We start from the raw sequence: 27027 nt of genomic DNA, 5'->3' as shown, positions 1-27027 counted from the left end.
CATACTGATTTTAATGTGTGTTTCCTAAGCTGCTTTTAAAGTCATAATCCCACTGACTTTCACATGCCAGTTAATTTTTCAGAAACAGTAACATAAAATAGACACAGGAAAGAGAGTTAAGAAGAGTCAAGAGCAAAAAAACATAAACATCTTTGCTAGAGTGTCCATCCAGTACTTTGTACTTGTCAGAAAATATGCTCCTGTGTCCTTTGGAACTTTATGCCTGTCTCAGCTGAGGTACTGAATCAGCACATGTGAAATATTAACCTCTAAGGCAGATCTCGGGGTCCAAGAGGGCAGCAAGCTGCCTTCACCATTATTTTCAAAGTAGCCTTTTGAGAATAAGGTATGTTGCCAGAAACATACAGCAAAGTCAGGCTGTTTCTGATCCTCGATGTAAAGCCTTTCTCCTTTAACTGCTTGGATTCCTATGCTTTCAGGAAGGCTTCCACTGCTCTGCAAAGGCCCAGTATAATAGACGCTAAGGTTTTTGCAGCTTGTGTAATTGGGGAAATGAGAGTATGTTGATGCACAGTGAAAAGGAGTCCTTAGAAGACTTTCTTGTAAGTGCTGACACTGCTGTAGAGGCCTCAGTAACCAAACACGAGGAAGTATACACGAGGTATGCATTTACCGAGACCATTTTTTCATTGCTTTTAACCGTTGGGAAGGACGCTGTAGGACTTAAGAATACCGAAACGAGGAGCTTTTCCCTCTCTTTGGAACCGAGTCAGGCCAAGAGTTCCCCATACGGTTAATTTTGGGCGGAGGTGTGATGGCATAGCTGCTTTCAGCTTGGGGGTGTTATGTACACTTTCACCATTTCTAGCTCTGTGGCTTGAGGCAACTTATCTAATAATACTCACTTAGGTATGAGGGGAATATTGTTTGCAGAGTTGTTACAAGAAATCAGTAAGAACTTACGTAGAGGGGCGCCTGGGTGGCGCAGTCGGTTAAGCGTCCGACTTCAGCCAGGTCACGATCTCGCGGTCCGGGAGTTCGAGCCCCGCGTCAGGCTCTGGGCTGATGGCTCAGAGCCTGGAGCCTGCTTCCGATTCTGTGTCTCCCTCTCTCTCTGCCCCTCCCCCGTTCGTGCTCTGTCTCTCTCTGTCCCAAAAATAAATAAAAAACGTTGAAAAAAAAAAGTTTAAAAAGAACTTATGTAGAAACCTCAGTGCCTACCGTATAGAAAGCACGCTCAGCAAATGGTAGCCGTGCTTAAATCAAAGCTACATCTTACATACTATGTCCTGCAGAGTCTTCGGTTGTATCCAGCATTGCTTTTCCACAGCAAGTGTTTAAACAATTTTGGAACAACTGGGATCGACAAGTAAACAGCCAGCAAGGACACCCATAGAGGGATGCAGTCCCATAGAGGGATGCAGTACCTTCACTAGCAAGGCTTAGGTGAAAAGGTGAGAGAGTTTGTCAGTGGGAGGGCCACCCCCGTTCAACTCTGGCTTTTGAATCTACTCCGTATCACCAGAGGTGCTGAGTCAAATCCAAGCCTACATCATTACCATTAGTAGTTTAGAAGGTCTACCTCACATCACCTGGGGAACGTTAACTGGGGACCTCTTAAAAAGATGTCCATGCTGTTCCCGGATTGATTAAATCCAAATCTCTGGGGAAGGAGACACAGGCACCCATATATTTTAAAGGTTTCCAGATAATTCTAATGTACTGACAAGCTTGAGGTCCCATCATCTACTTCCATGATCCTATGTCTCCTTAAAGAAATACCAGGTGGTTAGATTTTCAGCTGGAAGAAACCTAGGGAATAATTTGGTCATACCCTTTCATTATTAAAAATTAGGGAACTGAGGTCAAGAAAGAATGTATAACTTGTCTATTGTTAAGCAGCTGGTTGGAGTAGAGCTGGTACCAGGAGAAATCTAGATCCTAGTATGAGGCTCTACTGTCCTATTCCTAGAGATTATACGTGTCAGGTTTTTTGTTTGTTTGTTTGTTTTTTAACTGTTTCTGAAGACTGTGCAAAGCGCATTACATACAGATTGAACCAAGAGTACCTTCCACTTAGATATATCAAGCAAAGAACAGAAAGACAGCTTAGCAGAATAGTTTGAACATAAGTTTTCACATACATTTTCTGAACCAAAACCAAAAAAGGATTCTATGTGATCTAACCATATATTATCACTGGATTCTTTTTTTTTTTTTTTTTTTTACCTAGGTAGCTGGAGTCCTAATTGGTCAAACTGGCTTATTAATGTTGATTTGGCTGCTTAGAAGAAAGTATTTGGCTAGGTTTGAGATGCAACTCACAGATCAAAGGATTCAGATTTATTTCAGTACATTGTCTACTATTCAGTGTGTGGCCTTTTCATGTTTTTCTTTTTTTTAAGCTTGATAGGAAGTTTGACTTCTTAAGTTGGCAACTTTCAAGACTTTTGACTCATTATAACCTCTCCTAAGTTTTGTACCCACCACACCCTTTTTTGTTTTTAAAGTAAGTTTTTATTAGGAATATCTTCTACTAGAGCCTAAAAAATAGTCATTATAATAGTGTTTAGGAGAGTTTAAGCTTAAGACACAGCTTAATGCTATCCAGATGAGGGCCCATTCTCTAGACTGGGCAATCCAAACAGTTCACTAGGAATGTCTGAAATTGTTCACAGGCTGAACTGAAGTATTAAGTTTATGCTCAACTTTACAATCATATTATTCAGTTATTTCAGCATAATGGCTATTCAGTTGGAATGCTTAACGCTCTAGAGTTAGAAAAAGAAGAAAATGTAAATTCATAATCAAGATACTCTTGCCTTTGGAAAAGCTGGGCGCAAGTTAGTATGTTTGCATGAACAAAGACACGCACAGAGCACTGAGTCTAGAGCTTCTCTTTACATTTGTTCAGACTCTAAGAAAGAATCTGGTGTTGAATATCCTTGTGACCTTTTGACCATGTGGAATTCCTGTGCCCTTGGACAAATGAAGCTTGGAGATGGATTAATTGACATTAGAGTGCATACCCATCTCAACTTTAACATCCCAGCTGATCATTCCACACTAGTTCTTGAACATGACCTCCTCTAGCTTAGACCAAACAGAGAAGAGAAACAGGAATCCGATTTTATCCTTTAATTCACTTCTACAAAGGGACGAAGTGACATTGAAACTTTGGAGGTTTGAAGATCATATTTCTGTAATTAGTTTACATTGTGGCATTGGATCATTTAGGGTATGCTCTGCCATGGTACCCCTGACACCAGTGACTATCTGGATGTGGCTCAACCAGCCATGGTACGTGTGCTCTGTATATCTCGGGTGAGCTGGGCAGTGCAATGCAGCAGACACACCTTGACATGGAAAAGAGAATGGGGGGTTTCTAGTCTAGTGAACAGTGTACTTCAACGCAGATTTATCAGAGCTCTGCATATGGAGGTTACTAGGACCTGATCCCCCTTTTTGTTTTCTTATCTTCTATTGTTCCATTTGTATTTACACCTCAAGAGCCATGTGGGGAAGAGAGACTGGCAAGGTGATGACTGCATCCTTGAGTCAGTTTATAATACTAAGTACCGTCATGGACTGCCTTACTAGCTGCTGCTCTATTAGAAAGATAACAAGTCACTATGGAATAAGCTATGAGTGATTCCCAATAATTATGAGGAAAGGCTATTAGGAATTCATTGTTTTGGGAGACAGAACAATATGGCTCTTTGTGGGGTGGGAGGGCCATACACCTGTGCTTTAGGCTTGAAGGTAACTGGCAATCTGGTGGGTAAATTTGTATGGCAAGCCAAGACATTTCTGGGAAATGGCCAACGGACTGAAGTAGTCAACACGGGGCGGATGTGTATGTGTGGGGAGAGTAAGGGGTAGGAATTAAGGGGAAATTCTTTATGGCCGAGGAGTGGGTATTCAGTAAGAGGTCTACACTAAAGACCTGGGCTGAAATGTACGGGTTCCCATCTAACCCAGTCAAGAAGATACTTTCGTACTTTGGGCAGCCTCACTGGTACAGTGGCTGGTGGGAATGCAGAAAGAGCTGTGTGGGACGTGATGGGATTCTCGTGAGCACTCCCCCCACCCACTCGTGCTGAGACACTACTGCAGGGCCAGCGATGGCAGCACCTGCTTCCGTCACCACGCGCTTGCCTTAGTGGAGAAAACCCAGCATATTTTAGTGGTGGCACAGGAGCCTGCACCAAGGTGCTGTCGTAAGGTAGGGGGCGCCGTGCTGCAGTGACAGTGACAGTGACAGTGACAGTGACAGAAAGGGGCCTTTGCACAGCTTGCCTTTTCTAGTTAAGTGATGGTAACCAGAAAGTATGCCAAAAAAAAGCATGTGGAAGGAATAAGGTTTTTAAAAGCTGAAGTGTTGATAGATGACTGGAATGGGCGAATAGAGTAAGTCAGTTTTAAAATTTGAATTTAGGAGAATTCTACTGTGTACTATTAAATAGTAAAGTAGGATACAGTATTTCATTCTGTTTTCCTCTCATCATAAATCCAAGGTAAGAGAGTGTTCTAAAGAATGAGCAATTTACGTGAACAATTTTAGGGTTTTCAATTAAAAAAAAACAGCACTACTAACATGGAAGCCTCTAGATTTTCTATTGCAGGGCCTTTGGGCTGGTGATTTGAGGAGAAGCATTATGGAACTGGTACAAAAGCACAGCAAACCTATGGATTTTACTTTGAATTTGGCATTTAAATGTATAACGGATATTATGCTTGACGCTTGCAGGAAAAGGTAGTCAAAAAGCTAATGAATCAGGGCACCATTTGATTCCTAAGCCAATACACTGACACTATTCATACTTTCTCCAACAGTCTCTCCTCAGATATATATACTCACCCAAACTGACCAGCAAATATTTCACTCTTTTCATGCCTATTCTTCCCAGGCTAGGGTAGCTCCCCAAACGAACTCCTCTTTCTAGCTCCACACTCGTTTTAAACTAAATCATATAAAAGAATCTTAGTTTGCGTCTTTGAACACACAATATCAAGTAGTGCTTTCTTGTTCCCATATGAAATAATCCTGAATTAAGTCAAAGTTGGTGTGCAATATATCTAGCATGTGGACTTTAGGCCACAATAGTGTATTCATTTGGGCCCTTCCCCTATGATACGTGTACATATAAATCTTAATTGTGACACACAGTCCACTTTCTACTCCAGTCCATTGCAATAGTCATCTTGAAAGTCTACGTGGCTGTTAGAAGAGTTAAAGAAAGCATGTTATTTAGAGCCATCTGCATTTTCAACACAAGTACGAACGAAAAGCCACATACACTAGTAGAATTATTTTATGCTGTACGACAGCAGAGCACTTTAAGAGCAAGCAGGTAATCTTAAACTTTTCCTCTTCCAAAAACCAGTGCAAGAAACATTGCCTGATATTTGGTTTCTTCTTTAATAGCCTGGCTGAATTATATTAAATCCCAATGTGGTTTTCCTTTCCAGGCAGAGGCCCACATTTATATAATCCTCAAAGCCATTGCTTGAGTGTTTCTGTACCTTTCTGCAACTCATGTTTCAGAGACAAGCTGTGTTTTGAAGAGTTTAAAAGAGAGAGACTCCAGCTGCCTTATAACATCAGCACAGAAGAGTAAAACTGCCGTGTGTGTAGGAATTGAATATGGACAGGCAGAACTTCTTTTTCTGTGTCTACACAGGGACCAAAACCATGACAAAAAGTCCTTCTAGTTATGTAGACACAACACAAGATCAGTTTAAGTTATCTTAACCTAATATGTTATCTCTGGGTTCTAGGTGGTCTTTTCAGTAGAATGTGTCCTTTGTTTTAGGGTCCAGTCTCCCCGTAGAGTTGGCATTAACCTTCCATGAGACACTTGCGAATGGCTCACATTTCCACATCTGATATGATCTCCTCCAGTTGGGCAAGATACCCACAGTCAACAGGGCAGCTGAGCTTCATTTCTAAGAATGATGGTGGCCCTGCTAACCCTCATGGTTAAGAATATATATTTTTATATTTTTAATTTTTTTTAATGTTTAGTTATTTTTTTGAGAGAGAGAGAGAGGCAAAGCACAAGCTGGGGAGTAGCAGAGAGAGAGAGAGAGAGAGGGAGACGCAGAATCTGAAGCAGGCTCTAGGCTCTGAGCTGTCAGCGCAGAGCCCGTTGTGGGGCTCGAACCCAGAAACCGTGAGATTGTGACCTAGAGCCGAAGTTGGATACTTAACTGAGTCACCCAGGCGTCCCTAGAATGAATATATATATATATATATATATATACATATATATATATATATATATTTTGAAACCACTTTTTGTTTACTGTTATCCGTGTGCTTGATATATCAATTATCACTTTATGGATGGTTCTTCACAACTTAGCTGATTTCTCTTAGAAAAAAGACTTGGTTTGCTTTTATTTATTTATTTAATTAATTAATTTATTTTTTTCAACGTTTATTTATTTTTGGGACAGAGAGAGACAGAGCATGAACGGGGGAGGGGCAGAGAGAGAGGGAGACACAGAATCGGAAACAGGCTCCAGGCTCCGAGCCATCAGCCCAGAGCCCGACGCGGGGCTCGAACTCCCGGACCGCGAGATCGTGACCTGGCTGAAGTCGGACGCTTAACCGACTGCGCCACCCAGGCGCCCCTGGTTTGCTTTTAAATAGGAAGGAAGAAAGAATCGCTTAAAAAATAAAGAGATTTTCTATTTATTTGCCAAATTTCAGGGTTACATAGAACTAGCAACCTGATAACGAGCCCTCTCCCCTCCTCGTACCATTGCTCTACACACCAAAGGTTACAAAGTTCCAGAAGGCTATCTAAAAAGCCAGGGGAATCCTCCTACTTTTTGGTTGCTGACCAAGTCAGATAGGTTAACAGAGAAGAATTGCCTAGGTTATTTCAGGTTCTGGTGTACAGGGAGAAGGGGGAATCTACCAACTGTTCTTCTTGCTTCTTGAGGTGATATACGAGTACTACTCAAGTGCTGAAAATTTAGGAGGCAGGATCCAAAAAAAGGTTCTGAAATAGTTAGACTTCAAAACTGTGTGTTTATACACAAAAACTCTAAGAAGCTGCTGCAGAATGAGTAAAGATGACAAAAATTTCACAAGTATCCTTGAGCCAAAGTTCACACTCTCCTTGCTCTCTCATCTTTCGGGAAATGATACTAGACCGAATAAGCATTCAGGAGGGCACTTGTTGGGATGACCACTGGGTGTTGTATGTAAGCGATGAATCATGGGAATCTACTCCCGAAGCCAAGAGCACACAGTATACACTGTATGTTAGCTACTTTCACAATAAATTATATTAAAAAAAAAAGAAAATGAAAAGAAATGAAAACCTTCAGTGAAAGAGGAAAAGTATGTGACAATAAATAAATGCATTTTAAAATTAAACTGAAGGATGAAAATATTCTAGGTAGCATATTAAGTCATGCTAAATGAAACAGATTTGGGATTTTAATTGCTGCACAATTGAAACAAATACATCAAACAACAAATGATTCTAATGTATTGAAGTATCTATATGCGGTCCATTCACTGCACAGATCGATGAGCACAGAAGTTCCAATCACAATAAAAAAAACCCGACCACTTAATATCAGACTCTTGCTTATAAAGTCTAAGCAGGTGAGGAAGGTTTTGTTTCATGAATTATATATATAAATCCAAGTAAATGTAACCATAATTACGCCTGTTGGAATCATGAGTCATCACCATTCACTGGTCCCCCTTCCATAAACACATCTAGAAATCTACCTTAGGAATCATGAAATACAGTCAGCAAGTTTGGAAAAGTAATTCAAAGAATCTTGTATCTACTATAGCCTTCAGGAAAAAGCCACTCCTATGGGATTCCAAACACTAAACAAGGTTCCTAATCTAAAGAAGCTTTTAGAGTCAATTTCCATATCACCATTGGTAAGTCATTTAATTGACCTCTACCAATAAGATTAAAATGGATGGTAGGGTTTCAGAGAACTAAGCATTCTTACGAAAGGAACATACAGCCTCCTGATTTTTCTTGATTAAAATAATCAAAGAACACAAGGAAAGACCTTAAGTAGCACCTTAATCTGTATAGATTTTAAAAAGTTTATTCTAGGATTTCAAAAGTGACTTTGAAGGTTTTCTAACATACATATTCTAGTGGGTTGTTTTCTTATATCATCTCTTCTGACACTGAAATCATTCCAGGGCTGGGAGAGAGGACAAAAAAATCAAATTTGTACCAGCCGCATAAAAGCAAGATACTTAAGAAAATTATCCTGGTTGTGTCATTAGACAACACTTTCAAAGGTTTAAGTCTTAAATATTTCATTTACTTTTTTTTTTTTTCTTTTTAAGATAAGCTCCTGAGGTGGCATCAACCATGGACTTTGAGGAGGCTAGAAAAATGTTATTTTTTCCCCAAGCACAATATAATTTTGTTTGTTTGTTTTACTTTTGATCTAGTTATTATTCTATAAGACTGAAGAAATAATTGGTGTCTTAACTGTATATTTTTGTGAAGTAACAGTGAATGTAATATGCTGCTTCTTATAAACCTATACTGCTAGTCTGAGAAGCAACTCAGTTTGTACATTTTAAAAGGAAATAAATGAATTAACTAAACAAATCATCAATTCATATGGTTCCAAAGGAACTGTTACTTCCCTAAAAGGGCTTAACTTAAAACGATAAATTTATACACCTCCACAATGTAGTTTTTCTGGTTTTCTAGACTATAAAGTCTCACTTATTGGATCTATGTCTGTGCCCTTTAAAATCTGTTATTCAAAATCATCTCCAGCTGCAGACAGCTTTCGTATGAATCTAATGCTGGGTAACTGTTTACTCATTTCATGTTAAATAAATACGACTTAATAGTGAGATTACAATTGTCTAACAGTTGCGCTACAATTTTTTGAAGTATATTCTGTTTTCTATTTATCAGAGCTTTGGCTCGAAATTGTGTCACGTATTCTTCCTTTGCATTAATTAGGTTATCACTTGTAAACCTGCCTAGCACTCAGGGACACACGTATCCTTTAATGGCAAACCTTTGCTTTAAAACAAGAAGTTGGTAAAAAAATGAAATAAAACAAAACAAACTCTGACTTACCACAGGAGCCTTTCCCAGAATAAGTGGATGGAATGAGAGTTCTTTCTTCTCCCGGCCTCTTAAATGCACACCATCCCCATTGGGTTTTTGGAAGATGATAAAACATGATGGTGCCGTGTGGGTCTATAGTTTAGCGTAAGATGTACTAGTAGCAATTGTTGCTTATCACGTGCCACTTTGCTGAGCTTCCACTGAGACCTCCTGGCCCATTATGATACATTCATATTTTTATTGAACTACAAAAAGGCTTCTGGTTAGCCTACACAGGAACGTCAACATCAATGACTCACTATAAAGGAAGTGTTCCTGGTTCATAAAAAATGTACCATTTAAGCAACATGTTTCATAGCTTTTAGAGCAATCTTGTCTAGTCCCTGAACTAGTAATGACCTACTGGAAAATTCTGTGCTTGCTAAGTAACTGATACTTGAATACTTACGGAAAACATGGGATAGATATAGGTGATTAGATAGGTGTTCCCTGTGTACCCTCTCTTTATTGTCCCTATTATGGTCATTGAATAAATGTAACTTGATCTGGTCCTTGAAGTTTAGACAGATGCACGGTGGAATCTGCTAATTTCTAGTCTTATAATGTAGGCATTTTTAGCATCACAGAATGTAATTAGATCATTCGTTTCCTTAGCTGAACTCTATAGCCCTATGCAAAGACAAGTCTTCTTTGAAAGCCACTATTAAGTTCCTAATCCAATCTTTATTAAAAAGACTCAATATTGTAGACAAGGAGGTTAAAACAAATCCTCAAAAAACTAATGATCAAGCCCTTCTATACCCCATAGGTGGCTTCTAGTGCAGCAAAAGCTGAAATTAGGAATGTTTATAGCTGTAATGTGTGTTTTTTTTTTAAACTAGGATGTACTCCTTCACGAACTAGATAGATAATGAGTTTTGCCAAAGAATATAGTAAGAGAAACAACATTAAGGGATTAAGTTTTCTTAGTCCCACTAAAATAAGCAAAGTTCTACTGTTAGGGCTAATTATCAGAAGCGGATGTGATTAAAATTTCTTTCTGAGGGTTGATCTCTCCAGTGTCGAGATTTCCTACTCAAAGTTTCATTCTACGTTTGCACCTCCATTTAAGAAATGCCCTTAAAAGGATTAAAAAATTACCTTAAAAGGAATAAAAAAGCTTTCAAATACTGACAGCTTTAAAAATTTTAATTCTTTTTTTTTTTTTCAAAGCATATGGGGTTTGGTGACTAATCTCTGCTCAAAACCACTGCAGTTTAGAGACTGAAAACAAAGTTTACCCCTGAATGAAGGTAATTAATGTAATAAATCTATGCCCCTACTATGTGCCAGGTACTCTTCTGCAGCTTGGGATATGTCAGTGAGCAAAATAAGAATCTATTCCTTTATAGGGTTTACCTTCTAGCAGGGAAACACATAAATGGATTACAGACTTTGAGAAGGTGATAAATGTCCTGGAAAAGAGAGAGCAGAGTGGATAGAAAGTGCAGGATCAGTGATGGCTTAAACAGGTTTCTTAGAGACACAGAAGGTATAATGCCATATTTTTAAGTTAAGTTTATTGCATGTTTATTATATGCCAGCTGTGATGCTAAGACTCTGTCGTTTAGTGCTATGGGGGAAGGATCATCATCCCTACTTGACAGAAGAGAAGGTGAAGTGCAAAAGTCAACAGGGCACCTGGGTACCTCAGGTCATGGTCTCACCGGTCCTGGAGTTGGAGCCCAGCATGGGGCTCTCTGCTGTCAGCATGCAGAGCCTGCTCTGGGTCCCTCCATCTGCCCCTCTCTGCCCTGTCCCCACTAGCACGCTCTCTTTCTCTCTCAAAAATAAATAGACGCTTAAAAAAAAATCTTTAAAAAAAGTCCATGAACCTACTAAAAACCACACAGGTCTAATATGTATGCTCTCAACTTCTTTTGTTTTAGAAGTATACAAGAAAAGGAATTAAGATAGTTCTTCAGATTGGAGGAATGTGAACGATCCAGAAAACACTTTTCGGGAAAGAGAAATTGATAGCAGTGAGCAAAGGATATTTATGTCAGCTTCGTTAGAATACAAGACCCGTGCTGGGTGATAGGAGGAAAAAAGGTTAAAAGGTGGGTCAAACTGGATTAGAATGAATTTTCAGGAGTATATTTTGTCTAGACAGTGCTGAAAAGACTTTGAGGTTTTGAGCAATGGTGTGGAGGTTGGGGAGGTGACGAGTCTGAATATGGAGCCATGGCTTCAAAGGGTCACACAGCTTTGTAGTATGATAGTTGCGTGAACTTGCCATTTTGAGTGATTTAATGCTGCCATTTTTTTTTTTTCATTTAAATACTTGGCTAATCTTTTGGAAACAAAGCCTTTTAATTGAAAGGTTAAGGTCTAACAATCTCAAATGTCAGATCCAAGGTTATCCCATCTTGCCAAGCTATCATGCACAGTGACCCTCAAACTTCATATGAACCAAGTGTCCCAAAGGTGGCTTTAAAAAAAGAATCAAAGGCCATTTTGTCTTATAACCTTCATTCTAAGATCCATTTTATCCTAAAAATAGAATTCCCATAATGCCAGTTTGCTAAAAGCTTATGTAAGTGAATTGGTACTTTGAAATGTGAGCACCTAAAGGAACATCCTTTAGAAAAGGCAGCTACTGACTAACAGTCACATCATTATAGCTCCTCGTATGAAGCAGAATATACAGCACTTTCCCGTTTTATATATGCGTTCCACATAACTTGAGAAGACTAGAAAGGCCAATACTAAGGAAATGCTGGTGAAGAAGGGGCAAGTAGAATGAGAGACAGATTGCTTCTTATGCATTTAGAATAGTGATATCAGGGTGACAGTGCCTTACTGCATTTTAAAAATTAAATTCCTTAGAGATGAGCTAATTTGTCAGACAGCAATATTTATAATGTAGATAAATCTATAGTCTTCCTTGGGCTAGAGACAGAATCGTGAGCGCTTGCTAGAAGTCATGTGAAATTAAACTCAAAAGCTAAGAGAAACTACAAAGTGAACATGCGCACATCTGAAACATAGAATCCTGCCTGCCATTATTGACTTAGACGTCATTCATTGATACTTGGTTATATAAAATTATCGAGAAACACTCCTGATGTATTAAAAAATGAACAGTAAGGTTTGAATCAAATAGTCACTAGAGCTTAAAAAAATTCTTTTATGATGGGATTTTTAAAACTTGATCAGTATATGGTCTATTGTTGGTTTTTTGACTGGTTTTCCTTGGACCCAGTGGGGTCTGTGCAACAGTAATTAATTGGCAACCCAATTTAAGCAGTTTAAAGAGCCTAATGGATATCACATCTTTACCTACATTACAGCAGCATATGCCAACTAAAAAACCAGGCTTCTTTTGGTTTTGGCAGAAATTGTGTAAGTCAAAGGGATAACGTTAATTATCCAGTGCTGAGCCAAAGGTTTCATCTATTTCCTCAAGTTTTATTAGCTTTTTTTAGGAAACAGTTTCCTAGCCACTTTAAAAAGAAGGAACAGAAGGAGAATAAGAAGTCATCCTTGGGAGAAGTTATCAGGTTGAAAACTATTCACCACTATGATAATTATTGGCCAGGTGATGATAATACCTATCGAGTAAGATCCATGTATGAGCCATGATGAATACTCCATTGGTAGAAGTTAACCCAAGGACTCGAAAAGACCATACCATCTGGAGAATTTCAGTAACAGCTTGTCTGCCTTTCTCAGGCCCTGAGCAGATATAAACTAGAGGAACACATGGATGTTGCTCATTATAAATAACCTTAAAGTTAAAAAAAAAAAAAGACTCAGAACTGTCTTACTTATACCAGTAGATGGTAAGGCGAGCTGAAATTTCTCATTTTGCTCACTCTATAATAATTCACAATCAATAATGCAAGTGAGAGTAACTTGCCATTCATTCACTTGGCCATCTGGTTATTGGTTATTGAACACCTACTGGGTACCAAGCGCTGTGCTGTGCTATACAGACTCTGATGAAACAGATGTGGTCTCTGTTCTCAAGGGCCTTACGATAGATACAGAGAACAAGCAAGTGTTAGTAAACAACTGGTGCCAAGTTTTTTATTTTTTATTTGTTTTATTTATTTGTTTATTTATTTATTTATTTATTTTTATTCTTCAATTTTTTCTTTAAATTCTAGTTATTCAACATATAGCGTAATATTGGTTTCCGGAGTAGAATTCAGTGAGTGATCCATCACTTACATATAACACCGAGTGCTCAATAGGACAAGTGCCCTCCTTAATATCCATCACCCATTTAGGTCACCCTCATCCCCACTTCTGCCCATCAATCCTCAGTTTGCTCTCTATCTCGTGGTAAGTTTTTTAGAGGCAATGCTTCTGATGAAGGTAGAAAGTCTCACTGCCATTAATAATGTTTTGTAAGAGCAAAATTAATACTACTTCAAGGAATCCCACATAAACTGCTTTCTTCATATCAACCATGGAAAGATGCAAATTTCATCTTAAGGGCTTAATTATCGTCTTTGACACACGGTTTTCAAATTATGACATTTACTTAAACCACTAATTAGATACAGGATATTTACATTCAATGTTTGAGAGTCTCCTATAACCATATTACAATCTGGAAGAGCATCTGTGTGACAGAAACAGTGGGAGGAAAGAATCTTGTGATACACTAGGTTATTAAAGAATGTCAGGGGGCACCTGGGTGGCTCAGTCTGTTAAGTATTTGACTCTTGATTTCAGCTTAGGTCATGATCTCACGGTTCATGGGTTCAAGCCCTGAGTCATGGGTTGACAGTGCAGATTCTGCTTGGGGTTCTCTCTCCTTCTCTCTCTGCCCCTCCCCCACTCGTGCATGCAGCCTCTTCTCTCAATAAATAAGTAAACTTAAAACAAAAGAATGTCAGCGATGTTTCCTAAAAAGTTATCCAAATTTCTGAATCAACATTATTTTCATAAACACCATAAAGAAACGCTACGCTCACTTGGCATTCAGCTTTGTCATTCAGAAAAGCAAGCGATTCAGAGATGACATGAGCCTCTGCATTCTAGAAGCAAACTCCTAATTATCAGATTTTCTGAGTTCAGTGGTGTCACTTTCAGATCAGGCAACACTACTGACTTACAGATTTTAATGAAGCAGTATTATGAAAATATAACCAGGGCCACCCCCCAAAATAGCTTTGGTTATTTAAGCGGCATAGTCTGGTTACAAGAGCACTACAAAGGGAGTATCTGATAACCCCTGGTCAATGTCAGTCTTTAAAAATTTGGACGTTATAACCACTGCAAATAGTATGCCCTTAAACAAGTGTTGGCTGCATAAAGTATAAGGGTCCAAATCCTAAAACAGAACACAGTTTCCTCCATTGTTTCTCTTAAAGGGTTTTCATAAAGAAAGTTGAACATTTGTATCTCTATACACGCTCTGGAAACAGAGCTACAGAATTTATCTGGTACTTGGATTTACCTAAAAGATCTATTCGCAGTATGGTCTGTAGTTTAGAACAAAGCTAAGATTTATCTTGGACTGTTCACATGTCTACCGAATCAGGCAAACTTTTGGCCCTCTAGTTTCTATAACTACCCTTTATGTCCATACCCCCCTCCCTCCCCATCAAAAAATTTCAAAAAATTATTTTCAGTATTCCTCCCTAATCTTGCCTCATTGCCACCCCCAAGTTCCTGTTTCCAAAAGAGCTATACTTCCTTATATCACGTATCTTGTCCCTCACAATTAGCCAACTCATATTACGGTGTTATTTTGCTATTTTCTGTACACATAACATAGGTACTTTTTAATATATTTAGAATACATAAAGAAACTCTTTGTGGGATGAATTTTTCCTTCACCTTCTCAAAAGGGTCCCATGAAAATCTAAGTTGTAAGGCACTAGTTGTAACTGACCTACTTTTATGGCTGAATTGTTGTGGTAATACTTTATCGGACCTCATGGCCTTCCTGCTTTTGTACTAATCACGTCTATCTGTCTATCTATCTATCTATCTATCTATCTATCAATATATCTTTAGAGAGAGAAAGAGACAGAGACCTGTTCCCTAGAGAGGCTAATCTTTTCCATTTGCCCTGGACAGACAGACAGACACACACACACACACACACACACACACACACTGTGCCTTCCTGTGTTGCCTTCCTCATCTGTAATACTTACTGCCTTCACCTGCATGAATTTCTGCCAGTCATTCAAAGTCCACTCAAGGTGTGTTGCCTTAGGGGAGTCTTCCCTGACCTCTCACCAGCGGACCGCTTTTATACACTTGCCATGACCTATTGTTGCCCTCTGATTCATGTAGAACTCTTTCTCCAACTCAATGAAATTTTTAAGTCAGCTCCTACTTTTTGAGGCCCCACACAGTGTGGTAAAAAGCAGGGCACTTAAAACATTAGGGGTAACGCATAACTTCCGTTTGCTCCTTAATATTTGATTTGGCGGACGTTTTCTCTACTTTGCTGATTTTTCATGAAATACAGGTTTTTCTTTAACCGCTAAACCATCTCTGCTCAAATTCATTCGACCAATATAGCTAGGTTAATTTATCTGAGTCAGCATTTTCTTTTCCTGATTTAACAAAGAGATCTACTGCATAACAAATACAGATTTAAGTTCTTGTCCTTACATCCAAGTCTCAGCACAATCCATCTCTCCTTTCCAAACCCATCGCTTCTCTTTCTGCCGTCTGTACTTTCTCTTGGTCACACTGGCCAGTCTGTATCTTTGGACATACACCTGCACAATTTGCTTACGTGCTTCTGCCAAAGATGCGTTTTTCTTCTGACTTCCACCATTCCTTTAAAAGCCAAGTCCATTACCACACTGATGGCCTTTTCTTTCTCTGGACCCTACCTGTGTCACTTAATTATAATAAAACCACGGGTTAGTTGAGTAGATGCCATTTTTTTTTTTCTAAATTTCTTATAGGCAGCAATTGTTGGCACTTATATGTCTGCTAGCAGGTGTTGGGTAAATATTATCATCCAACTTTCAATTACAGCCAACTTTTAGTCACTGAGAACTTTAGACGAACAGGATAAGTCAGAAATCCCAAAGAACAAGTTAGCAGGCAGTTAAGCAAGCATCCATGCATCAGGATACCCTTCAGAAGGCAGCCTGGACACCGAATAAAATGACCTTTTCAATTCAAGTCTATGAGTTTTTCCAAAATCTTCAGTTATAGCTGAGCCTTGGTCCAAGCAGAAATCGATATGAAATCTCATTATCAACCAGATGCGGATAGAAGAGCCTATTCTATCAGTTACATATTTGTCCTCTACTTAAAAAATAGGATTGCAATTAAGATGTTTAACTTTAGAAGCAAAGGTTAAAACACACACACACACACACACACACACACACACACACCCAAAAATACCACTACCACCGCCCAGTGTTAATGTAATCAAATCACATCTGAGACTTTCTTTTAAAGAACAGACATTTGAGCAACTACTATGTGTACCATTCCCACTCTGACCCTCTGATCTAGAGGTCAATTATATGTTTCCCATCTGGATTAACATTGCGCCCCGAAGCCCAATTCTTCATATAACTCAGCATTCTTCCTACAACTATCCTAGACCACTGACAAATGCTCAAGCATATGATAAATAAAGAAATGGTAATAAAAAGCACTTTAACATCTGTGTGACATATTCTCGAAGATTAAAACAGGCCTTGGGCCCCTAATAGGACACATAAAATATGAAAAATCAGTGAGGTCATTTGTGTGAAATGTTTAGAACAAGGAGGGCAGCTATATCCAATATGGACACATTTAGTGAAGCTGTTCTTCACTGTCCAGTTCTCTGAGTATGGATGAACTCTAGACCTTAAGAGGACTGAATTGTCCTGCCTGGATGAGATTTAAGTGGTACCTTAAGAGTTAATATTTGCGTGCCTGTACTGGTTTATGAAACATTGCCACACTCTCCTGTTTGACCCTCACATTTTATAGTTTCAAGGTGTGCAAGAAGGAAGGTCTCCTAATTTTCAGCGGAAATTCGTCTCTAGATTTTAGCTCGCTTAAAGTTCACAAACAATGAAAGCAAGAACATTTTCCAAATATCAGCTTAGTTGTTGTACCGAGAATTTTGGTTCTAGAGTAGGGGTGCTGCGGACACAACAGCTCTGAGAAAGTTTGTTTTTTTTTTAATGGGTTCACCTTTAACTTTGGGGCCACCTATTCTACTGATGGAGAAAACAAAGCTCAGACATGGTATCTCTTGTCTTCAATGGCAAAGCGACTGGTGGTCCCAGTCATTTGCCGTTCATAATCCGAGCTCTTACCCACTAATCATGTGCCACCTTCTCGACACCAGGGTTCCAATTCTCTAATTTTAGATCACACCCTTGTATTTTTCAGTCTAAGGTGTGATCTCTGCTCAACATCACTCTCTGATTAACATCAGGCATTCTTAGGACTGTTTTGCAGGGTGGGTGAGGCAACACCCAAGGGTCAAAGACGTGAGCAGCGTGCCTAAGAAATGGTGCAGCTGCCACCGCAATGCAGATCCAGAGTCGGCGGCCTTTGCTTCAGGAGGTACAGACTTCCTTCTAGATTTCCACTCCCTAGGAGTTCTTTCATTGTCAGGCTAGCAACATAATTAACACAATAGGTACTTACTAAAGAAACACCAAGATTCAAATCATGCTTGAATCCTGGCTTTCCCCTTTAATGGTAGGACCTAGGACAAGTTGATCTGCACTGATCAGATCTGAGCTAAGAAATGGAGACATTTTTTCTATGGTAAGTTATTTGAAGTGAAAGTTAAATGGGAGAATGGAATGGTACTTTATAAACCATAAAGCTCTATAAAAAACTAAGTGCAGTAGATTCATTTACCAATTTGGAGAGGCCTTCATCTGCACTCTCGGCATTGCATAAAAAACAAAATAAAAAGTTTTATAGGTTAGAGAAAACCATCTGGTTCAAGGGTAATGATCTAGTTTACTAGAATCGTTTTTAAAAGAAGTAACTGGGACAGTCTCCTAATAAATGGAGATTAATTATGACCTTAAAAAAACCCAAAAGTGGAGAAAGGATTTGGAAGTGAGGTGATATATAAAACTAAGGAGTATATCGGTTTTCCTAGGATCAAGACAACAATAATTGAGATAGTAGGAAAAATGTCAAGGTCTGTCCTTTTTCATCTTTTTGCATCCTAAGATTCGGTTAAACTGAGCTATGTTTAAGTGCTTTGCTTATTATTTCCATGACTGTTGGAACCCAAATACTTTGTTATGCTTTCCACTGAACAACTGGATTATAAAACAAATGAATTGTGAAAGTTACTCTTAGATTCACGCAGAGGGCTGGTTGAAATACCACTGGATGAAACCTACCGCTAGAATTTGGCTCAGTGGATTTGGGATGGAGACCAAGAATTTGCATGTCTAACAAGTTCCCAGATGATGCCAATGTTGCAGTCTGGGGACCACACTCTGAGAACTACTATCTTAGATGAATTCTCTCTAGCTGTGAAATACACACCAAGGCAACTAAGTGTCCAATCTTGGAAGACAGAATGCATTTTATTTTTTAAATGAGAGCTTATGCATTTCCTCTATCACACAGAGACCAAAGTCTATTTCAGAGTAACAGACTCTTTGCATCACATTGCTAGAGAGAGATAGGACAGCTGTTTACTCAGAGAAACTGTTAAAGCACATATCCCTCACCCAAAAGTCTTCCAGGTTGAATAGTGTTTTAAATCTCACTCTGCCAGGATTCTTAGTCCCTATGCCACCTGCTCCCTTACTTTGTGGTTTCCTAAAAATCTAAGTGACAGCCCTCACGCTTCCTCATTCTGCCTTCTGGTAATTTCCTTATAGCCGACCACTCTGCTTGCTCAGGTCATTCAGAATTCTCGCTGGCGTAAGGCAGTTAAAGGTCACTTGCCTCAGCTAGCTTGTATAAATTATGGTAGCAGAGAAAAATTGCCAGGTTTCTTCAATACTGAGCCAATAGCTCCCATGTTCCTGAAATTTTGTAAAGCTTAAGGTTTGGCCACCTTGATGACGTAAGAATTAGTGAGACTTAGACAATTAAGTGGTAAGATTAAAATAAGTTTAGAAGAGGAAAAGGGTGAGGTAGGTAGACAGGAGGCTACCAATAAAAAAGCAACTTCCATTTTTAGACCAGGAAGCAATTTGTTCAGATTTTGCTTGCCCTGGAGTGGCAGGCTTCCTTCCAGGGTAGGAGAAGGATGCAGGAAGGGGAGTAACCATGGCAACCTGCCCAGCTATGTGGGCAAGGATAGGATGGGGCCGCACGCACTTGGAAGACTTTATTTCTAGCCTAGTCACTCAGTGTAGTATGGGTGGTCCCTCCTTTCCCACTTCCTTCTAGTTTCATGCTGACTTGGGGAAGAACTGCTCTTTCTCCGCAGGGAGGCTGAGAGGGGGTGGAGACTTCAGCGAGACCAGAGGAGGTCAGCTTGACCAAACCAAACTGCAGGCTTCCAGGCAAAGAACGGAGAGTAACTCCCTGTCTGTTCTAGCCTCGCGTGAGCACAGCAAACACACGGCTTTGTTAATATGAAGTGCTTGAATGATTCACGTTTTCCAGGTTGATGAGCAGCGCCCTATTTTGATGGAGACGTTTCTCCCCTCTGCCTTCAGTTTTCACAAAGACACATAATTCAGTGGTTCAGTGGGCTAAATAAATAAATAAATAAATAAATAAATAAAACACATTTCTAAGTCAAACAGAATAAAGTATTCTATGCATAGGGGCATCTGGGTGGCTCTGTGAGTTAAGTGTCTGACTCTTGATTTCGGCTTAGGTCATGATCTCATGGCTCATGAGTTCAAGCCCCGAGTCAGGCACTGTGCTGACAGCATGGAGCCTGCTTGGGATTCTCTGTCTCCCTCTCTTTCTGTCCCTTCCCTGCTCGTGCTTTCTCTCTCTCTTTCTCTCTCTCTCTCTCTCAAAAATAAATAAATAAACATTTAAAAAAGTATTCTGAGCATATTAGACTCACGCTCCTCCCAACAAGCTTGGGGTAGGTACTCTTATTCTCTCCAGATAAGAAAGCTTAAGTACAGAGAGGTTACGCAATTTGCCCAAGGTCACTTAAGCAACAGTGGTGTGGCTGGGATCTGAACCAAGGCAGCAGGATCCCAGAACCCACGCTCTCAACCCACTACCTGACTGTCCTGGGTGGGAGGCAGAAACTGGCATGACTTCTAGTCTTCAGTGTCCATACTCGGCCTGCCTTGCCCTCCTCATCAGAAAGTAGCAGCTTTTTGTAGAGGAGGAAACTTGACTGCCCGCTTGCCTCCTGATTCATGCAATCCCGTCAGGCTCCGTTCCCATGAGTTAGGTTCCCACCAACCACACCTAACCAACGGTACAGCTAGTTCACCACAAGGTGACTCTGGCCTACCTCCGTGCCACTCAGTGGCACGGCTTCAAGTCGAGAATGACACACGGCACCAGAGAGAATTTTAAAAGAGCACATCCTGTGACTCAGGTGTCTCAGATCGCCAGGGTAGTTCTCGTTCTGATTCCGTTTGGAGGACAGAAAACCTGATACGTTGGATCTGTGAGCCGAAACTCCCCAACCAGTGAGTTTTCAAGCTTTTCCACCTAGGGAGGTGTGCTGTGATAACCATTAGGGCAACTGAGCACGCTGGAGAGCTCAGTCTTCAGTAGGCTTCTCCAGTATTTCAGCACCTCCGCTTGTCCTTGACATTAGTTACATCCTCCGGGCAGGAGAGATTGAAGGAGAGAAACACATGGAGCCTTCAAAACCATTCAGGTAAAAAAATATCAGTGGGAGCAAGCTTAGGCTTAGGGTAGAATTAGAAACAAAGCAGGATATGTTTGCTGTGCCACCAAGAGCCCACGTATCCACAAAGCCCCCTGCTGGCCTGTATCTTCCTACTCTCTTAATCTTCAGATAATTGAGGCATGACCAAGCAGGCCAATAAATATCGCCCCCAGCCCACCTGGCCAGAAGCTTCCAGAGGTCCGGTACCACCTCATGCCAACAAGTGTCTTAAGAGCAATTCTTTTCAACTCAAACAAGGAGACAAAGATCCACTCAACCTCGTGGAACAAGGCACCAAATAAACCTAATCCATAGGAATTTGGACTTTTAGTTGAATCTAAAATCTGTAAAAAGTCTCGAGGGGAAATGTGGACTCTTCCTCAGCAAGTTGGACAAGGGTTTTAACAAGGGCCACACATGGCTCCCTGCCCTCTCTCACATCCTCAGGGGAAGATCCCATTGTGTCCAAGATGGCGAGCACGGCAATGACGTTTGTGTCCTGGCTCAAAGTTGGAGGACATTCCACTACCACCACTTTGTCCCAGCCGCCCAATAAAATGTGGGAGGGTATAGCTTAAGAAGAACTGGTTTCTAGAGCAGTCATTTGGATAAGAAGGGATAGAGATGAGAGTGGGAAGGGGAAGGGGAAGTTAGCTTATTCACCAATGGGAAAAAGAATCCCGTCTGCCTCAGGGGGAAACTGATTAGGAATTTAGAAGTAATCAGTCCCAGAAATACACGTTGGAAAAGGCCACTAGGTCTTCTCCCCGCTTTTTCTAGGACACTGTCTACATTGCACGCTCCTTGTTGTATTAAGTGTGGTACTGTTTATTTCCACATGTGCAGTGCTTCAACAAAAAAAGGTCCTTCCCCAAAGATTAAGGAGAGCTCAATCCCAAAACTTCTGAATTCTCAAGGCCATAAACTTTCCTACAATGTCATCGAGGCCTGGCTCCCTTCAGTGAGGGACAGAACCTGGGGTGGGCGGGGCAGTAGGCCCAGAGAAAAGTGGCCTAATCGTGGCCTGACTGCCAGTGCCCGAAGCAAGCATGGAGATGTCATGGAGCGTGGAGAGGAGCCATTTGGTAGCTAGGATGCTCCCCCATTCCCAGCTAGTTCCTCCCTCCCCACCAGCCAGTAGATGCTCCAGTGTCGACCTCCAGCCCGCAAAGAAGATCAATTATATATCCCATCAAAGCCATTCCAAGAGACTTATCAGACATCTTGAAGGCATTTTTGTAGCTGCCTTCTTCCTTCAGCCATTACTTCTGTTTGAGTTAGTTTTTGTCTTACCTCCTTCTCCCCCACTCCTCTGCTTTGCCTGATTAGAGCCAGAAATTTTTTCATTAGGTCACTTTATAGTGTAATAACAACATTTACTATTCATGAAGTCTCCCCTCCATAATTTTTAAGTCTTTCCATGTGTCTGGAAGCTTATTTCTGCTCTTCTCACTTTACAAGTGTGCCTCTCTTCCTTCCAAACACAAACCAAAAAGAAAGAGGAAAAGGTGGGGTGGGGGTGGGGTGGGGAATGCGGTGGAGATAACATCCAGATTCTTTAAGTGCTTTTAATCCAGTTAAATTTCCCTTTGGACTCAAACAGCTCCCTGCTGAAACTGACTGTGGACCTGAATTCCAGGCTAGGAATTGAGTCAAGAGGAAAGGAAGCAGAAACAAATAACAGAGTCAGCTCTATGCTATGAAAACCGCTATGCTGACTGGGGCTCCATGGTTTTAACCCATTCATTTTTCCCCCCTTTTCTAGAATTCTTACTTAATCTTTCCAGCCAGTTTACAGCAAGCAGGCCAACACCTTTTAAACGCTCCAGGGATTTAAAACAAGTTTGTTCAGTCTCTTGGGCAGATACTTTCTTAAGAACGCGGGTGTAAGACAAAGTTCACATTTTCATGCCAAACGTTGTCAGTCACCAGGAAAAAGCTTCTCGGGGGTACAAACCAGGTCCCCAGCCTTTGTCACAGGGCAAAAATAAACACCCTTGGAGGAGTTAATTAGGCGGTCAGCAGCCACACCAGCGTCCTACCAGGGTTGCCCACAGAGCTTTTAAACAAGCACACACAAGCACACACAAAAGGAGGTGCTTGTTAAATGTCACAAGCTGGACATCTGGAGCCCGACCCCAAAGGTAAATGCATTCCGTGGAAGCATTCCTCGGTTGTCAGGCCACAAAACCGCCGTTTCCCCAAGTACGGTCTCATTTCTAAGATTCCCCCCCCACTCCACTCCATCCTTCCCCCCCCCACCCCATCCCTCCCCCCCCCCCCACTCCATCCCTCCCCCCCCCAACACACACACACTGTCCCGGATCTGCACCCCTAGGGGGAAAAGCAAAGGAGGGTAAGGAGGTCGCCAAAAATGGAGCCACGGGGAAGAAGGCCGGGCAAGCTACTCACGGCCAGCTAGCGCCTCCGCGAAGCGAGCATGACTCCCGGGTGCCGAGCCTCCAGGCTGCCGCGCAGCCGACACGGCGGGCCGCGCTTAAATAGCCGCCGGCCCGGGAGCCTCGGAGCCGCGCGGCCACTCCCGGCGAGATATGGTTCTAATCAGATGCTGGCAGCCGAGGACTCCCCAGGAATGCGCCGGGATGTTTTTGCTGCCTGGGCTTGGTAACTCCCCCTCAACGTGTCTGCTGAGTCTTCCAAACTTAACTGTTTATTAACTCGAGCCGCGGCCACGCACGGCGCCCGGCTCCCCTCGCGCGCGAGCCCAGCCAGCGGGGGGCGATCGCGCCCCCCCTCCCCAAGCCCCGCGCCGCAGAGAGGAGGGAGGGTGCAGCCGGAGCCCCGGCCTCCCCAGCTGGGGCCGAGGGACAGGGGAGGGGGCAAATAAGGACAGGAAAGGGAAACTCCGCAGGAAAGGGGTGGGATCCACCGGACCTTCGTTTCACAAATTCCTTGGCCGGATTGCCACTTCCAGTGATGTGGCACCCGAAGTCATCCTAACCCGTTGGGGACCTTGGAACAAAGGGCTGCCTTTACTCCTGACTTTCCTGGCGAGAGGCAGTGGGTCCCAGCGCGGATCTGCTGTTTACAGCGAAATGGGTGATCAGCCCCTTTACAGGCGTGGTCTCCGTGGGGGCACTTAAATTGGTGGGGAATCTGTGTGTGTACATGTAGAACATACTGTATTTAGGTATGACATGACATCCCGATATACAGCTATAAAAGCAATACTCTATGAAATTGATATAAACAAAAACGTTCACCTCTATGTAACCTAAGTAAGCTGAACATCTGATACCAACAAAAATTATATATTTCCGTTAGCGTGTGCATCTGTGTGCAGACACGTAAGATGAACAGTCTCCTGCGCTGATTTCCACAGTGGTCCCTATACCTCTATGAAAAATATGAAACGTAAGAAACATATTTGAAAATGTGGTGCTCAGCACAAGGCATTCTCATCTTGGTGAAACTTACCAAGCTGGGAATTCATTTTCTCCATATTTTAAAATCATGAGCAATTGTACAATATCCCCAGAAACTCTGTCACTTTTTAAGAAATATGAAATTATTCCGGTGAAAAGCATGTCTGTGTTCCTGTTTTGTTTTGTTTTGTTTTTTAGGTTGGAAACGGTGTGAACTAAATGTGAAAGTGCCAAATTATGAGTTGGACGAGAAGGGGTTATTGATTTCATCGAGTAAGCAACACACAGTGGATTTGCATCTTACCTCTGGAAACTGAGGGTTCAAACCGGGCTCATGGGACACCAAAGATGTATTTTGTGGTCCAAGCCTAGCCCAGCTGTAAAGCCGCAGTGTGATGAGCACTTCCTGCTCTCAAGTAGGTCAGGCTTGGGACCGCCAGGGAGCCAGGGGCACCGAGAGGCGCCACCCTGCCACAAGGAGAACACCACCTCTCCTGGCCTCTGCTATTTCTGCCACCTGTCTCATCTCCTCACACCTGAGGGTGCGGGGGTGGGGAAGGTGGTGCTGACAGTTTTCAATGTTGCTGAGATGATTTGCTATTATTTAAAAAAAAAAGGACTTCCTGTGAATGATAAGAAGTATGTAGACTTTAATCTTAGGATAGTATTTACAACATTTATTCAGAGAACTTAAATTCTGGTACATTTTAGGATGTAGTGCTTTATTTCTAAGACCCAGAAGTCCAGAAGGATAGTTTCACCTCCAAGGCCTAAGTAGCTGAAAAAATGAGGCTGATTTCAGGCAAATAGAGACATTAGCAATTCAGGGGAAAAAAAGGGTTTCCCTTTTCACTCAATAGGTAATACTTTCTCAACTCAGAAGTGACCACCCAAACCTATTTTTTTTTATTTTTTTTAATGTTTATTTTTGAGAGAGAGAGACACAGACCATGAGCAGGGGAGAGGCAGGGAGAGAGAGGGAGACACAGAATCCCAAGCAGGCTCTAGGCTCTGAGCTGTAAGCATAGAGCCCGACGCGGGGCTCGAACTCACAAACCGTGAGATCATGACCTGAGCCCAAGTCGGACGCTTAACCCACTGAGCCACCCAGGTGCCCCAAACCTATTTTTTTTTTAAATCAAGTCTCTTATCAAGCAATATTAACTTATGTTTGCTCTACCAAATGGAAGGGATATGTCTAAGGAGCCAGAGGAAGAAAATGATTTCATCCGCAAGGAGCTGGAATTTCAAGAGAAGACTTTGATGAAAACGGTCCGTTTATGAACTGCGGGCTCACACATACAGCTTAAAATAGACGGCCCTGTCATTGTACAGAGAAATCTTGAGTCCACAGTGGAGAACTCTGATTTGAAGAGTACTTTTACATCTCTAGGGTGCTGATACTGCTTCTGGCAGTAATTCAGTGTCTTGCTCACAGCAAGAAGAAAAAAAAGAAGGATGAAAATAAATTTAACCCTTTTAATCTCTGATGGAACACAGTCTCTTGCCCCATCAAAGCTGTTCACTTTTCAGCAGGTCTAAAATGAACTCCCTTCCAGCTGGAGAATCACACCCAAGACCACCCAGATGTTAACCCTGCTTCAATGGTCTTTTCTTATCACCACTGAAAATTACCTTTAGAAAATTAAGGTAAGGAAAATTTAATGCAATGTTTGAAAAACTAAGTTCCTTGCACGACTTTCCCTTGCACAAATCCCGTCTTCGAGGGAGAAGGAGAAAAAAAAGAAAAAAAAAAACCAAAAAAACCTGACGACTGTGTTCCCAGCCTAGGAAAGGGGTAGTTAATCCCGTGATGGCTTGCTGAAGAATGCATGGTTTATTATTAAAGTAATCTCTTAAGATTTTCCTGGAATGTGCTTCCACAGCAACTCTGCTTGTGCAAGCTATCCTATGTGTGTGTCTTTTCTTCCATAATTAAGCTGGTTTTTCCCCCTTTAGCTCGCAGACCTAATGCTTTCTCTCTCCCTTCTTCTATCCCCCTCCCTACTCCTCTTGTCTCCCTTAAACATCCCATTCTGAATCCTTCCATTTCCCATGAACTGAAATGGCACTTTGGATTTGGTCCTAGGTGAACTTTCCGAGCACCTTGGTGCCTTGTTGGACACTTCCAGATGTTCTAATCGAACAAGGACTGGTTAAAGTTTATGGATCTAGTGAGGTCACGTCTTTTCTTTTTCCTCCTCAGTGTCATAAAAAAATGAAGAAAATAGCTATTGTTCCCAGAAAATGTTCTTTGACCTTGACTTATCCTGCATGTTTACAGATACAGAAAAATTGACCCTATCAGATTTGGCTGTTGGCAAGGCATGACAAATATTAGAGGCTTTCCTATTATCTACCTATCTATCTATCCATTGATCTAACCAAAACCTAAAATATCTAGAGGGCAGTCTTACTGAAGGCAACCTGTTTTTGTTTTGTTTGGTTGGTTGCTTTGGTTTATTTTCTTGGTTATACATGTATAGCACCTCAGAACACAATGCTTGGTATTTGCTTGTGATGTGTAGGACTAGTAAAATTCAAATGGCACTTGATAAGTTGGGATGTTTAAAGTGAAGGACTTTAAAAATTCAATATGATAAATTCATATAACTAATTACATTTTGCTACCAGTATAAACTTTTATAATGAGAAGTTGTAAAGGGGAAAAAGAATACGCATATGAACTACCAGTTACAACATCTTCTTTGGAAAGCAATTTGAAAAGAGTTGTTAAAAATAAAAATGCATAAAATCCTACAAAATGCCAGTATTAATTATTATTGTAGCCAACACTTAAATAGTTCTC

The 27027-nt window shown here is 41.2% G+C and overlaps 1 protein-coding gene across 5 annotated transcripts in view; it reads right to left on the bottom strand.

Moving 5' to 3' along the window:
* Window positions 1–27027, bottom strand: part of DAB2 (DAB adaptor protein 2) — a 168818-nt gene that overhangs the window by 29570 nt on the left and 112221 nt on the right. Inside the window, exon 1 of one of the 5 annotated variants that reach the window (XM_047861944.1) lies at window positions 23245–23612. The exons of 2 other annotated variants lie outside the window; for them this stretch is intronic. The gene's annotated coding sequence lies outside the window, so the exon portion shown is untranslated. Of the gene's footprint in view, window positions 1–23244; window positions 23613–27027 lie in introns of those variants that run through there. 2 more of the 5 variants (XM_047861937.1, XM_047861909.1) reach the window with 2 other exon arrangements.

This window comes from Prionailurus viverrinus, chromosome A1 (assembly GCF_022837055.1).
Source record: "Prionailurus viverrinus isolate Anna chromosome A1, UM_Priviv_1.0, whole genome shotgun sequence".
Classification (NCBI taxonomy): Eukaryota; Metazoa; Chordata; class Mammalia; order Carnivora; family Felidae; genus Prionailurus; species Prionailurus viverrinus.
The sequence above is the reverse complement of the archived record's forward strand: the minus strand, read 5'-3'. Positions and strand labels throughout refer to the sequence as shown.